The 8611-nt window shown below is 65.9% G+C and overlaps 1 protein-coding gene across 8 annotated transcripts in view; it reads left to right on the top strand.

Annotated features, from left to right (window-relative positions):
• Positions 1-1849: 1849 nt before the first annotated feature.
• The window catches only part of ARVCF (ARVCF delta catenin family member), a 30576-nt gene continuing 23814 nt past the window's right edge, over positions 1850-8611 (top strand). For 2 of the 8 annotated variants that reach the window (XM_024977235.2, XM_024977230.2), the window contains exon 1: positions 1855-2031. The gene's annotated coding sequence lies outside the window, so the exon portion shown is untranslated. Of the gene's footprint in view, positions 2032-8611 lie in introns of all 8 variants that reach the window. The other 6 variants (XM_024977237.2, XM_024977232.2, XM_024977236.2 and 3 more) reach the window with 4 other exon arrangements.

The raw sequence follows: 8611 nt of genomic DNA, 5'->3' as shown, positions 1-8611 counted from the left end.
GGATGTAGATGCCTGATCCTTTCTTGGAGAGCTGAAGCCCTGTGAAAACTGGGACTCAGAGAGGGCAAGGGCCTGACTGGTATTAACCCCAGGCAAGAGTCCAACTCAAACCTGCATGACACCCCTAAAAGCCCATTCCACTCCACTGTTGTGCTGCCTCATCTGTGCTACTCCTGGAAGTCCACAGAAACTCTTTGCAGGCAAGGAAAGCAACGACTCCCTGTGTCCCGGGGCTCTCCCTGTTCCGGGGTTCCCCGGGTCCAAGGGCTCTTCCTGTCCCGGGACTCCCCAGGCCCCCCGTGTCCAGGGCTCTGCCTGACCTTGGGCTCCCCGTGTCCCAGAGCTCCCGTGTCCAAGGTCTCCTCCTGTCCCAGGGCTCCCCATGTCTCAAGGCTCCCCCTGTCCTTGGGCTCCCCGTTGTCCGAGGACTCCTGACCAGCAGGTGGCAGACCCAGCGAGAGACATTCAGTCCTCCTCCCACCACCTGGCAAGAGAGTCAAGCTGGGTGGTGCCAGTGATTCCCCTCCAGGCAGCTGGATTCTGCAGTCCAGCTGAGAGGTGGTAGTGTTGGATAAGCAGAATCTGGGGTTTGGAGGTGAGTGGCAATGCCCAGGAGGACAACAGGCAGCAGCCGCAGAGTGATCTGCCCCAAACCACTGGGCCCAGAGGTGCGGGACCCCTAGTGGCCAAGCCCTCCTGACCAGCACCTTCCCATTATCTGCAAAGGGGATGCAGCCATGCTTGGGTTGGGGAGGTGGAAATCCCACTCCGCTGTCAGCCAATGAGATGGGTCAGAGTGGGGGTCTCAGGGCCACCACGGGTTCCCTGTCACCCTACCTCTGAACACATACATCCTTAGATGGGAGATCATGACCTCGTGTGGTCACCCTTTTGACTTCAAGCATCTGCAGCTGGTGGGAACCTCTAACATCCAGCTGAAACCTGGCCCTCCCTGCAGCATTTCACACATGCCCGAGGGATGGCCCTACAAAACTGGCCAGAAGCCAGGTAGAGGGTGGGTGAGAGGGGGAGACGGGGCTCCTGGGCCCTGTGGTGATGGGCCAGGGGCGGAGGCCCCCTTCCCTGAACTCTGACTCCTTCCAGCCCCCATCTGCAGCCTGGGTCAGGGAAGGAAGCCAGTCCCGCGGGCCCTGCTGGGTGGGCGGAGCCCACGGTGTTGTAAATTCACCCCTGAAGGAGGAGAAAAGCCACCGTTCCCCGAGGGGTCCCACCCATTCGGATCTCCACAGTGGGAACGGTGGAGCGATGAGGGTGGGAGACCGCCCAGATGGACTGGGTTGGGGCCCCACCGCCTCCTCCCAGTGACCTACAGCTGGCGAGAACCTCTCTACGCCTCGGGCCTCGGTGGGCTTCCCGTCTGTAAAACGGGAGAGCAGCAGAACGCTCCCTCGCGAACTGTGGGGAACACAACTGGTGCCGATGGGCGGGCACGGCGTGCAGCCAACAGCAGGCGCTGGAGGAGGATACCCAGGAACTGGGGGTGATGATAGAGCCGACCGGCCCAAGTCCTGGGATGGGGCGCCAGGCCTGCCCGGCTCCCCACGCGGGCCGCATGGCCTGGGCACGTCCTCGAAGGCGGCCGGGAGAGGACGGCCAGCAGCCCGGGCCACAGCCGCATAGGTCCCGGCAGGTGCCCCGGCCTCCGCCGCTCCACGAGGGGCCGTGATCGGCAGAGACGGACACCCCCAGCGCCCAATGGCAAGCCGGCGTCCCTTCGCGCTCGTCCAATCGGCGCCGGTTGCCGGGCCTCCCGACCAATGAGAACAGTGGCGGCGGCGGGGAGGGGCGAGGGTCTCGGCGCCGGCAGGCCGGCTTTGCGCACGGGCAGCGCAAGGGGCGGAGGGCTGGCCAGGGTTGCGCTGGGCGCTGAGGGTGCGCCCCGCACCGGCGCGATCGGAGGCCCCCGGACGGTCATCCGCGCCCTCCCGGGGACGCCGCGCGCCGAGGGACCGGCGGACGCCCGTCTGGGGCTGGGGCCGTGCTGCGGCACCGCCCACAACCGCGCTCCAGGTAGGCTCCGGCCGGGAACCCGGGTCGGGGTCGGGGCCGGCATCCGGGCTGCGGGCCGGGCAAGGGCTGGAATCGAGGTCTGGGCAGGGGTCAGTGCCGGGAGTCCAGGCCAGCCCCGCTCCACCCGCACCGCGCGGCGGTGCGCGAGATCCCGGACCGGCGGGGGCGGGTCCCTTTGTGCGCGGCCTGGGGTCCTGCCCGGCCGGCCGTGCGCCTCGCTCCGCGCACCCCTCCGGTCGCGGTGCAGCCTGAGCCGTGTCCCCCCTACTCGACCGGGCGCCTTGGGCCGGCGCCACGCAGCCACGGAAACTTTCCATCGGCCGAACCGATCAGGGGCTGGGGAACTTTCCCGGGGCTGCTAGCTGCAGGGAAGCACCCGCACGGCGGGGACGGGGAATGCCCGGGCGCCGGCGCCGCGCCCGCCGCCCAGAGGACAAGGGAGGGAACGCTGCCCGGGGTCCCTGCCCGGAGCCCCAACCTGGCTCCCCATCCTCGCCTCCCCTGCGCCCCGCTGGTGGGTCCCCAACCGCTGGTGTGAGGCGCGTTCCCCCCGACCCGGAATGGGACTCGGACCAGATTGGCTGTTATCCTGAGCACGCAGCCGGAGATCCCCAGCCTGCCTCTTTTGATCTTAAATAATTAAATATTGGGTTATTACAACATGTCACCATTTCTAACCTCTGCATAACGTGTCACAGTGAAAACAGGAGTTGGAGACTCCCGTGCCCCTTTCCCTTTAACCCAAAGGTTTTAGGAACAAGGAGAAAAGCTGCTCCGAGGGTCTCATTCCGTGTGTAACCCCCTCTCCCCCGCACCCCTTTCACAGGTCACCCGAGTCGCCATGCAGGGCATGCGCCAGGTGAGGGTCTGTGAGCCCAGGGGCGTCCTTCCGATGAGGGCATGCCCAGCCCCACACTGGGAGCCTTGGGGTCCAGGCTCCCGCAGGTCCTCCTGGCCCAAGCAGGTCCCACCTGCCCTGTCTCAGTGTATCTGGACGCGCAGCAGTTCCCGAGCAGGTGGTCTGGGTCTGGGGTTCGGCCACAGCGTGTGGAGCCGTGAATCTGGCACTTGTGTTTTCCCGCAGCCTCGCCCGTCCCTTCCACAGCGCCCTGTCTCTCCCCCATCGCCCACACCCCCAAGTCTGAGGTCCACCGGCACCCAGCCCAGGGCCGGGCATAGAGCACGCACTGCACTCAGGACTCTGGTCTGGCCCTGGCCTGGGGAGGAGGTCCCACAAGCACAGCCCGGCTAGCCCCTACCCCGCTCTCCACATGGGCATGATGCCTGCTAACCACATGCCTCCTGGGGGAGCGGGGCCCGCCCTCAGTCCTGCCAGGCTAGAGCTGCACCCCCCCCACCCAGCCTGGGCCACATGCCTCCCCCCAGGGTGGCCCCTCAGGTCGCTTCTCAGACCCAGGGGTCCCTCTGCATCTCCCAGTTTCCCTGGGGGCTGCACCACCAGCCCCATCCGTGCTGCCCAGGATTCAGGCGGGTTCCCTCTCCTCCACCCCTGGGCCACCAGTGAGATCCTCCACCTCCAAGAGGAGCCAAGGGGCGAATGGAGACACCAGCCCACCTGAACCAGCGGGAGGGAGGGAGGGGACAGCCGGGGCGGGGGTCCTGGGGGTAAGTGCTCTGGGGTGCCAGGGAGGTGGCCAGGGTTCCCGGGGCTTTCCCCAGCAGAGGCTCAGTTGGGTACCTGCTCCTTTGCTGCCTCATCCATCAAAACTCAAATGAGGTGTCAGCCACTCCGCAGGAACCCCAGAGTCAGAGCGTAAGTGGGAACTAGGGGTCGGAGAGTTACTGGGGGGACTCAGGGTCAGAGAGGAACTGAGGCAACTCAGGGTCAGAGAGTAACCAGCGGGACTCGGGGTCCAAGAATAAGCAGGGGGAGTCAGGGTCAGGAGCCCCTTCCTGGGGCTTCTCCCGGGAGGGCTGCACAGCCGACCTGCCCGGAGCTGGGGGGCATCCTCATCACTCGCGGGGCCCCCCCGCCCCGGGTGGTGGGAGGCGGTGGGTGTGAGGCACAGCCCTCTCCGAGGCCCTGGCGCACCCTGAGCACCGGCGCCCTCCAGCAGAGCAGGCACAAGCTGAGTGCGGCCACCAGAGGGCGCCCGGGGCCGCCACAGCCAGCAAGAGCAGCTCCACCCAGCCCCCCAGTGCGAGGGTGGGGGGAGTGGGGGGGGGAGGACCTCTTCCCCAGGCGCCCAGAAGCACTCACTGGAGCTTTGCTCTGTCCGGGTCCCCTGCCCAGAGTGGGAAGCTGGAGAGGGCAAGGCCCCTGGGTACTGGACACAGCAGGGGGAGCAGGCTGGGGCCGGGCTCCCAGTGGCCATCCTGTCATGCACGGCCCCTGGGTCCAGGCCAGGCCTCAGTGCCAGCCACTCAACACCAGGCCGTGCCTCTCTGCCTCAGTGTCCTGGGCGGCATAGAGGGCACAGCCAAAGGGGGTCCTTTCAAGATGCACAGAGTGACCAGTGGCCAGCAGGGGCTGGCCAGGATTTCCATGGTGGAGCAGGATTCCAGACAGGGCAAGCTTGGGCTCCTCGCCACCCTTCATGGCCCAGAGCTGCTGGCCCATCCCCCCCAGCCCAAGCCCCATCCCCCATCCCCCCATCCCCCCCAGCACCCAACCTGGGCCCCATCCCCCCAGCCTGGGCCCCATCCGTCCACCCCCCATCCCTGGCCCCAGCCCGGGCCCTACACCCCTCCAGACTGGGACTGTGCCGTGGGGGCTCCCTCACACTGCCAGGTGTCTCTGGTCTGTGCTTGCTATCCTGGCTCTTGGCCGGCCTCTGCAGGGGGTTCCTGCCCAGCCAGGGGCACCACAGGCCTTTCCGGGGCAGGAGCAGCCCTCTCGGACCCCGGGCTATTGGTGCAGGGTCCTTGTCCGGCAGGGACCCCCAAGCCCGCTGACCAGCTCTGAGGGTTGCTGAGGAGGGCTCCCTGCGACAGGCACCCTCAGCCTCGCAGCACAAGCCCCGCTGCTGCTGCTGCCTTCACGTCTCAGGCCTGCCCGTCTGTCTGTCCATCCACAGCCCCAGGGCTCTTAAGAGGCTCTGCCCCCAGCACCCTAGGGTACAGTGCTGCCGAGGTGAGGTGCCCTGGGCACGCAGACCCCGCCCAGGTCCACACCCACCACGCACCATCCAGACCCTCCCGGTTCTCAGTCCTTCTCGCCCTGAAGATGCCCCCCACCCCTCCACCAGCCTGGACCCCGGGTTGCCTCTGCTTTGGTGGCTTCTTGGCCCACTGGAGCCCCCGAGGTGGGAGCCCTGTTCTTCCCGTGGTTGGGTGGTTATCAGGACTGATAATAAAGGCACGTTGTTCTCGTGGGACGAGGTCTTTGTCAACGCTTAAGCCAGAAGCAGATGCGCCCCAGACATATCACATTCGGAGCAAACGCTGATTCCTGACCTCGGTGGGGGCCGCAGGTCCTGCCACGAGCGGGCAGACTCCCAACCATGCCTCCCTCCCAGGCACTCACGCACACACATGTACACACGTGCACGCACACGCCTGGCTTGGGCCCTCCCCCCCGCCCCCCGCCTTCTTTCTTGCCTCTGGCCCTGGCCTCCTGCTCTCCTGTCACAATCCTGCCCCAACTGGACGCCCTTCCCCTTGTTGAAGGGGCTGCCAGGAGCCAGAAGGCCGCACCTCAGGCCCCTGAATGAGCCATGTCCGCAAGGAAAGGTTGGATGGAGGCTTGAGACCACTTGGGTGACACTGCGGAGCCGGGGGGGAGCTCCCGTCACTGTGATCCCCGGAGGGGCCTGCCGCCCGTCACACCACCCTGTTTTTCATTTTTCAGCAGTATCGCCAGGCCTGGCTGCAAGCAGAGAGAGGGGAGGCATCCCCAGGCCTGGACACAGGGAGGGGAGGCATCCCCAGCACCCTGGCTGAGACAGGCAGCTGCAAGGTCCTTGGTCTGGGCCTGGGAGGCTCGCTGCCTGCCTACGAGGCACACGGATGGGGCCAGCCTCAGGGGACCTGGGGGAGGTGGGGCGTGGACCCCTGCACTGGCCTTGGTGTAGGAGCATATCACAGCAGAGCGCGCCCAGCCTCGGGAAGCCGGAGAGGTTATCCGCTTACAACTCTGAACGCTCCAGGTTTTGAAGGATAGTCATAAGAAACACCCAGGCGGCCAGTGCTAAGCGCGGACGCGACAGACCCATTGCGGAGGAACGAGAACGTGCTCAGGGTCCTGTGGGGCGGGCCCCTGCCGGCGCGCCGTAGGATGCCCCTGGGCTGGGATGACCAGGGATGACCAGCCGGGGTCTGACCCTGTCCAGGAGGGACTCAGCCCCACAGATTGGCCTCAGCGGGTGCCCTCTGGACGAAGAGCCCGCCAATGGGTGTCTGGACGTGCTGACCTCCCCAGGGATGTTCCGTCCTCACACAGGTGGAGGGCAGGGCGGCTCGTGGTCAACAGAAGGACGGACTGTGGCCTGAGTGTGTGTGGGCGCCTCTGGTCAGCCTCAGCCCAGGTAGGCACAGTGCCCCGGGCTGGACAGGGCTGGATGTGAGGCCTCCTGCCAGCCCTGCTCGAATCCACCAACGGGCTGGGCGTGGACCATGGACACTGGCTTGCGGGACGCCCACTAGGACGTCAGCCGGGCAGGTCTGTGCTGCCCTGACGTGGGTGCCCAGCGGGTCAGTGCCCATGTGTTCCACAGGCTGCCGGCTCTGATCCTGCTCGGGGCCGTTCCTGACAAACCAGAGAGTCTGGAGCCGCCAGCAGTGACGGGCCACAGGCCCACGTGAGGGCCCAACGGGGCCCGGGGGCCTCCAGCACACACAGCCACACTTGGCCACGGTCAGAGGGGGAGGAGCTGTGCCTGGCGTGCGCCGGCCCTGTCTCGTGGGCTCCTCTGCGGTGACAGCTCCAGGGCACAGGGCGCGGCGTCCAGGGAGGGGGCAGGGACGGAGGCGGAGGGGCGAGGCCGGGCAGTCCGTTTGCTGTGCCGATGGACTCGCTGAGGGTGGCGAGCTCTGAGAACACCAGCCCAGCATCTCAGTGGCCAGGCTGCAGGGCCGCAAGGGGCCTGCTCGGTCGGGATGAGGAGGCTCGGCCGCGTCCAGGCTGTGGGGCCTCTTGGGGCCAGGGTCGTTGCCATTGGCCACTGCGGGCGTTTTGCAGCCTTCAATGTTTGCCTGTGGTTGGTGACTTTCTGTTTGAGAAAGTTTCAAACTTTGCATGTTCTGTGTGGAAGCTATGGAAGTCTTCTTCCGATGGTTCCATGTCCCACGCATGTCCTCTGAGCACGGCCGAGCGAGCACACATTCGTCCACCCTGTTGGAGTTTCCAGGTCGGCGTCCACGCCCGAGACTTCACCCACCTGGAGTCTGTGTTGATGCAGATGGGAGGTGAGGGCTGAGCTTGGTTGACACAGTTGTATCTGAACTGTTCCCTGACCGACGTGTCCTGTCAGTGGAAACTGGAAACAGGACCCCCGGGTCCTCGTTGGACACTCAGGCCAACCAGCCTCTGTGTGGGACAGTCCTGGGCGGCCTCGAGCTGGCCCCGCAGGTGCGGACCGGTCCACGCTGTCGGGGGGCCCCTGCCGTGCTGGCCTGTGCACGTGGGTCCTGCTCTGGTCCCCCTGAGTCTCCAGCCCATCTGAGCCCCCTTGGTGACCAAGAACAGGTCCCTGCTGTGGGGAAGCCTCTCAGAGGCCCGCAGAGTGATGCGGGTCCCCTTTGTGGCATCCCGCCTCTGAGCATGAGGCTGCCCGCAGCTGGGCGGGCCTGGGGGTCCCCCGAGGCTCTCCCGCTTCTGGTGGCCTGCAGGGAGTGTGTGGGCCTCCTCCTCTAGGTGTGGGCTTGGCACGCTCGTGACCTCCAGTGGACGCAGCACCAGCTGCACCCACACCTGCCTGTTTGCGTCTCTGCACGGGGTGGGGCCTCACCAGCCACATCAGCATCTGCCTGTTCCCTGGGTGCTCTGCTCTGCTCTCGGCCTGGGCCAGCCTGTCAGCTTCCTTCCCCAGGCCCTGAGCCTGTGCCCCGGCCCGGCCAGGCGAGACCCTCCGCGGGGCACCCCGAGTCATCAGCCCCGCCCTGACTTCAGTCTTGTGCTCCGATCTGGGGAGGGCCGCCTGTTGTCAGGTGGGGTGAGGCCCCCACGCCCCCTACCCTCCCGGCACACGTTGCCGGGTTGACATTTGCAATTGATGACTTTGGTATTTCAAATATGCCTTTAGTTAAACTTTCTCTTTTCAAAATATTTTCACTCTCTGTGAAATCCTAATTAGGCCATTCATTCGTCTGAATGTACTTTGCTGCTCTCTGCATTTTGCAAGATAACGAGACTGGGAGCGGGCTGGCAGCCCGTCCTCTGGGGCCTCCGCTTGCTCGGCTTGCTCGTGCCCTGCAGGGAGAGCCTGGCGCCCCGCAGCCATGGATGGGGTTGAGTGTGCAGGTAGAGGGGCCTGGGTGGCCAGTCGGCCCTGACAGTGGGAAGTCTGCCCGATGTTTTCTTAGAATGTCCAGAGCTGGGTTTACCCTCGGAATGTCGGGATGTCATGAGAAAGGAATAAGGGAGGCGCCAGGCTTGCAGAGCTGTCAGCCGGGGCCATAG

Source organism: Bos taurus, chromosome 17 (assembly GCF_002263795.3).
Source record: "Bos taurus isolate L1 Dominette 01449 registration number 42190680 breed Hereford chromosome 17, ARS-UCD2.0, whole genome shotgun sequence".
In the NCBI taxonomy this organism is placed as follows: domain Eukaryota; kingdom Metazoa; phylum Chordata; class Mammalia; order Artiodactyla; family Bovidae; genus Bos; species Bos taurus.
Note: the sequence above shows the minus strand (reverse complement) of the source record. Positions and strands in the feature narration are given on the sequence as shown.